The 6,000-nt window shown below is 43.7% G+C and overlaps 1 protein-coding gene across 1 annotated transcript in view; it reads right to left on the minus strand.

Moving 5' to 3' along the window:
* The window catches only part of LOC129761946 (anoctamin-1-like), a 97,818-nt gene extending 91,818 nt beyond the window's left edge, over positions 1-6,000 (minus strand). Inside the window, exon 1 of the mRNA XM_055759806.1 lies at positions 4,546-6,000. The gene's annotated coding sequence lies outside the window, so the exon portion shown is untranslated. The remainder of the gene's footprint in view (positions 1-4,545) is intronic.

Below are 6,000 nucleotides of genomic sequence, written 5' to 3' on the forward strand. Positions count from 1 at the left end.
GGTTTTAGACGCATTGATTTTCAGTCCAATTCTCTCTGCTTCGTGCTTAAGTGCTTAAGACACCCTCTAGCGCGATGTTGAACAGTAGGCAAGAGAGACCATCACCTAGTCGAAGCTGTCGAAGTTGTACCGCCAACCAGTTGGCTAACACGTCCCGGTCTTCCCAGTTCTTCAGCTCACCTTTCAACACACAGTCAGATATTCCACAGAATGGTTCTGGACCAGTGAAAGGTGAGCTTGAGCCGTTCCTGGCAAGTTCATCTGCTCGCTCGTTTCCCTCTATTCCACAATGGCCAGGAATCCAGTACAGTTGTACCGAACTTATCCGACTTAGTTGCCGTAAGAGGAGAATGCATTCCCAGACAATTTTTGAGGAGCATTTAAAAGCATTTAGAGCTTTAAGTGCCGCTTGACTGTCTGAGAATATGCAGATGTTAGCATGTCTATATTTTCTTTTAAGGCAGACATTTGAGCATTCTATAATCGCAGCTATTTCTGCTTGAAAAACTGTTGGCCAGTTTCCCATAGCTACAGAGATTTTTGTTCTGGGACCATACACTCCAGCACCTGTTCTGATTCCCATTTTTGACCCATCAGTGTAGAACATGATTGAACCATTACGAACACTGGGACCGCCTTCATCCCATATTGAACGAGAAGGTTCGATTACACTGTATGGAATGTCGTAGTTAGTCCTAGGTTCCATCCAATCACTGTTCATCTCTGAGGATGGTCCTACGGGTAAGAGATTCAGGATGCTCAAGTGACCGATTTTGTCTCCGTCTAGTATTTGTTCCATTGTTTAAGCTTTAGAGCGCTTTTTTTAGCCTCTAGCTGAACATGTTGGTTCAGAGGTAGTAAGTGAAGGATAGCCTCCAGTGCCTTCGAGGGTGTGCTTCGCATTGCTCCAGTAATTGCAATGCATGCTAGTCGTTGGAGTTTGTTTAGCTTTTTTGTAGCTACAGTCTCCTTGGTCTTTGGCAACCAGACTAATGAGGTTATTCTAGGCCGCACAATGGCAGTGTAGACCCACATTACCATTTTTGGTTTAAGACCCCATGTTCTTCCTATCATTTTAGAATATGCCCATAGGGCTGTATTGGCCTTACTGATTATTGCATCTAAGTGCGCATTCCAGTTGAGTTTAGCATCTAGGATAACACCTAGATATTTCACTGAAGCGCTGCATTTTATTTCCACTCCCCCAAGATATAAAGACTGCAGATGCTGTTTTTTCTTTTTGGTGAATGGAATAATTGTTGTTTTTGAGGGATTTATGCTCAGACCTTCTGTGGTACACCAAGTTTGTGTAAGGTTTAAGGCCATCTGCATGAACTTGCCTCGTATCATTATGACTAGATCATCGGCGAAGCCCACAATTTCAAAACCTTTTGCCTCTAAACTTGTCAGGAGGTCGTCAACTACTAGTGACCAATGGAGAGGTGATAGAACGCCTCCTTGTGGGCAACCCTTTGTTGCAATCACATAATTAGACGACCCGCCCAGCTCCGAGGTGATTTTTCTGTGTGTGAGCATGCCATGGATCCATTTGACTATACAATTATCGAAGTGTCTTCTTCTCGTTGCCTGTGCCATTGATAGATAAGAAGCATCAAAAGCACCTTCGATGTCAAGAAACGCACATAATGCGGTTTCTTTTGACAAGAGAGATTTTTCAATTTTTGTCACAAGCATGTGTAGTGCTGTTATTGTGGATTTGCCTGATTGGTAGGCAAACTGGTATTTGGATAGTGGGTGTTTGGACATGAATACAGACTTTATGTATTCATATAATACTTTTTCCATAGTTTTCAACAGTATTGACGATAAACTAATTGGTCTGAAAGCCTTTGGAAGTGATTTGTCGCGTTTTCCGGCTTTTGGAATGAAAACTACTTTCACAAGTCTCCATATCGAAGGAATGTGCTCTAGTATCAGACTTGCCTTAAAGATCTCGATTAGAGACGGAATTAGTTTTGATTCTCCATTTTGAATCAGGGCTGGAAAAATCCCATCTGTACCTGCAGATTTGTAAGGTAGAAAGGATCTCACCGCGTTTACTACTCTGGCCCTCGTGAAGACTAACCCAGCAACTATGTTAGCGACATCCTTTGCACTTTCGGGTCCTATGAGACGCCTTCGAGAGCATATTGTGTCGCCATTATAGCCAGGATTTGTATACGAGTGGACAGATGTAGACTTATATGTAGAAAATATAAGTGAGTCTTCATCAGTAAGTCTAGTACTTCTGAGGGGGTTTTTGTGAACGAACCGTCATCCTTTTTAAGCGATCCAAGCCCGTTCGAGTGGTCTTTTGTCAAAGTCTTGTTGAGTCTAGCAACGATTGGGGTATCAATGCTTTCGCAGTTATATACCCAGGACTTTCGTTTAGATCGTCTCAGTTCTCTACTGTACTCAGTTAGGGCTCTCTTATATTGAGACCAGTCCGAGGTAATTTTTGCTCTGTTGAACAGTTTACGCGCCGTTTTGCGAAGCCGTTCGAACCTTTTATTCCACCAAGGAACGTTTCTTGTCGAAGTAACTTTTCTCAGTGGGCAATTATTGTTGTAGGCAGAGACTATCGTTTCATTTAGTTCTTTTGTAGCTGATTCAAGCTGCTGAATCGACCTTATTATCGTAGCCTTAATCGTAGCTTTAAGGTCGATGTATAGATGGACTCTGTACTCACGGCATCTCTGGAGAATCTGCCGCAAGATGAAGATTTGGTCAGTAGTAGACCGACGTTCGATGAAGCCGGCCTGATAACTTCCCACGAATCTGTTTGTCAGTGGCCATAGACGACGGAAGATGATTTGGGAAAGCACTTTGTAGGCGGCATTCAGGACGGTGATTGCACGAAAGTTTACACAGTCTAGTTTGTCCCCTTTCTTGAAGATAGGGCAAATAACCCCATCTTTCCACTCCTGCGGTAGTAGTTCTGTTTCCCAAATTCTGACAATCAGCCGATGCAGATAACTAACCAATTTTTCCGGGCCCATCTTGATAAGTTCTGCTCCGATGCCATCTTTGCCAGTTAACTTGTTGTTCTTCAACTGTTTAATAGCATTCCTTACTTCATCTATCGTTGGGGGTGGTACATCTTAAGTTCTCATAGTTCTCATCTCATAGTTTTTGAGATATAAATTATCAAAGATTTCTCTTACTAAAATCGATACGCCCTTTTCAAAAGTTACACTTGAGTCAAAAAATTCCCAAATGCTGTGGAAAACTCATATTTCCTCCAACCCAAACGAAATACAAACTTTCATTCGAATCCAAAATACTAATGTTTTGTCATTTGCCGATTTCATTTGGAATTATTGCCTACCCTGCCTACCAATGAAGGAAGATTTTCGTTGTGGTGGAAAAGATCGAACAGATGATTCGTAATTCGCATTAAATTTATTATTCAACAATTTTGAATTATTCAGGTACAAAAGTTTATGTATCTGCATGCTCTACAATTCAGCTAACAATAGTGAGACTGTAGCGACCATCTGTAATGAGATTTATAAGATTGCTGCTGATGTTCTGCTTTGTGCTTTCCTCTCACTATATTCACACCATGGGCGAGATATTTGCACCGCTTAGATAAGTTCACGGTATGCTTTTGAATCACTGCCATGGAATGTCGAGTTGAACACGACCACCGGTGATAACTTGGTTCCAAATCAATAGGTTGACATCATTTTTCTGATGTCATTTCTCTGTGATGATTCCATGCAGTAGACTCGATCATTCGTGCATTCGTTACTTTATGTGTTATCACTGCGCCCGATTGACTTCTCATCTCGATCACCATCATCATCAGTGAAGTATCGCACCATGAATACACAGCGCAGCAATGTTGGAGACGGTTCACAATATAATAGTTGTACGAATCATAGATTACAGACCGCATTAATGCTTCACTTCACTTTCTTCTGCAGTGTCTATGGAAACTATTAAACCGCGGTTTGCACCCTAATGACAGCGCACGAACCTAAAGGCTGATTTAGACGATGCCAGTCAGCGCTCTAGTTGAAGTATCCAGTGAATAGAGAACAGACACTCTGTTCCAGTTAAAGGCCAATTACTTGTTCGATACTGGTACAAATAACTTGAACCGAGTGTCTGTTCTCTGTTCACTGGATACTTCAACTAGAGCGCTGACTGGCATCGTCTAAATCATCCTTAACTGTACAACTTGTTTGTTGACTCCGTTTCCTCTGGGCCCCTCCGGCAGGCCTTGGTAGAGACATGTTGCTGTATGGGAGCAGCGCGAGATTTTACGCTATCTGTACAAGGGCAAAACCGCTCGCTCACCCAGACATTGCAGTGGATGCGTCACGAGCACAGAAAATAACTCGAAAATGATGTCACCCTCCGGAGGGTTTGGTGAATACGGTTTCTGGCAAAAGGCCAATTTTTTGGAAGATAATTTTGGACTCATTTCCATATCCACAGAGCCGCGCTCGACAGGTCTTTCGCTTATCCCCACCCATATACTCCACAAGCAACAGATCCGAAGGAATGTTTTCACATACACCAGAATGAAACACTAACCTTGTGCATCGATTGATGTCTCATGAATAATTTCCGCTTGATCCGGGTACCCACTACTTATCGGTGATCGAACTGAACTTTGTCTTCACCACCCGATAGCAACTGATAAGCGAACGTCACTTGCTTCACCGCAACTAATCCGGGTATAATACGAAATCGACCGACAAACGATGTCGCATTGAGGATTTTGCCCCTCAGTCGGACACACATTCACTGTTATTATCGTCTCGCCTCGTTTATTCCATTCACAAGCGCAGGGCATGTCCATTAACTCCAGTAATTCTTCACTTGAGATTGTGTTTGTGGGGTCGTGCCGCGTTGGTCCCTACACTCTCACCAATGCGGCACAATGTTTACTAATATCTAAAGTTCTGGAGCGTGGCTAAGATTTTGTTGAAATTTTTCGACCCGCCAAAGGTTGCTTCGTTGAGGAATTCCTCCAGGAATTTGGGATTTTTGTGTTTGCCGTAAATTAGGTGACACAGGAGAACCGTGTGCGAATCGAACAAGAGATCTTTCTCTCTCAATTTTTGGTGGTGTTTCTTCAAAAAAGCGACATTCACATCGTAAAACGGCGAGAAGCTCATTAGGTTTTGATACTCTTCCAATTTCTGTGGATCTTTTGTGAGTTTTTTTATGTCATCCAATTGCCACTGATGGTATTTCTCATCGCCAATATTGATGTGTACCAACATTCCGGCGAGAACTTTCTTTACAACCGTAGAGCTGTCGGACTTAATACTGGCAAATTTCGCCAATGAGCTCAAGCTCCATTCCGCTGCATTCTCGACTGCTTCCGCCGAGTCACAACTGAGCATCGCATCAGCTCTGGTGTAACTTTCCAGCGTTTCGGTCACATCGGCGGCAGCCCCCTCTCTCACATACAAATAATCCTTTGCGGCCTGCTTCCAAGCCACCTCTCGCCTCACTTCGAAGAATACTTTTTTGAATTCATCCTTGTTGCTCCACTTCTTGAAGAATAGCCTCAATATTCGCATACACTTTTCCCCATCCTTTCCCAGCAGGATCCGCTTGGCAATCTTGTTGATAATCTCGCGACTACCAACATCCCGCACCCAGATCCACTTCCGTTCGTGCTCGGCCGCTCTGCCCCAGAGAAACTGCAACAGCTCCTCTAGCTCCGCGTAGTTCTTCACCCTGTGGCGGCTCGTCTCGAGAGCAAATCCTAGAATTAGACCTAGCACTAGCATCTGCTCGCAGCACTCCAGACAGTCCCGGTCGCTCGCGCCCAGCAGTTCCGTCACGATCGTGTTTATGTCGTCCGCCAGCAGGATCGTGTTGCTGTAATCGTACGTGCGCAGGTTGGCCACCAGATAGATTTCTGTGAATTTCATCGTTCCGAACGCGGGATTTTGATCGAGTGCAAAAATAACTGATTGTTTGGTTGAATACGCGCGGTATCTAATCGAACATATCTGAGCTAAACTGGCTGTT

Source organism: Toxorhynchites rutilus, chromosome 1 (assembly GCF_029784135.1).
Source record: "Toxorhynchites rutilus septentrionalis strain SRP chromosome 1, ASM2978413v1, whole genome shotgun sequence".
Lineage (NCBI taxonomy): Eukaryota > Metazoa > Arthropoda > Insecta > Diptera > Culicidae > Toxorhynchites > Toxorhynchites rutilus.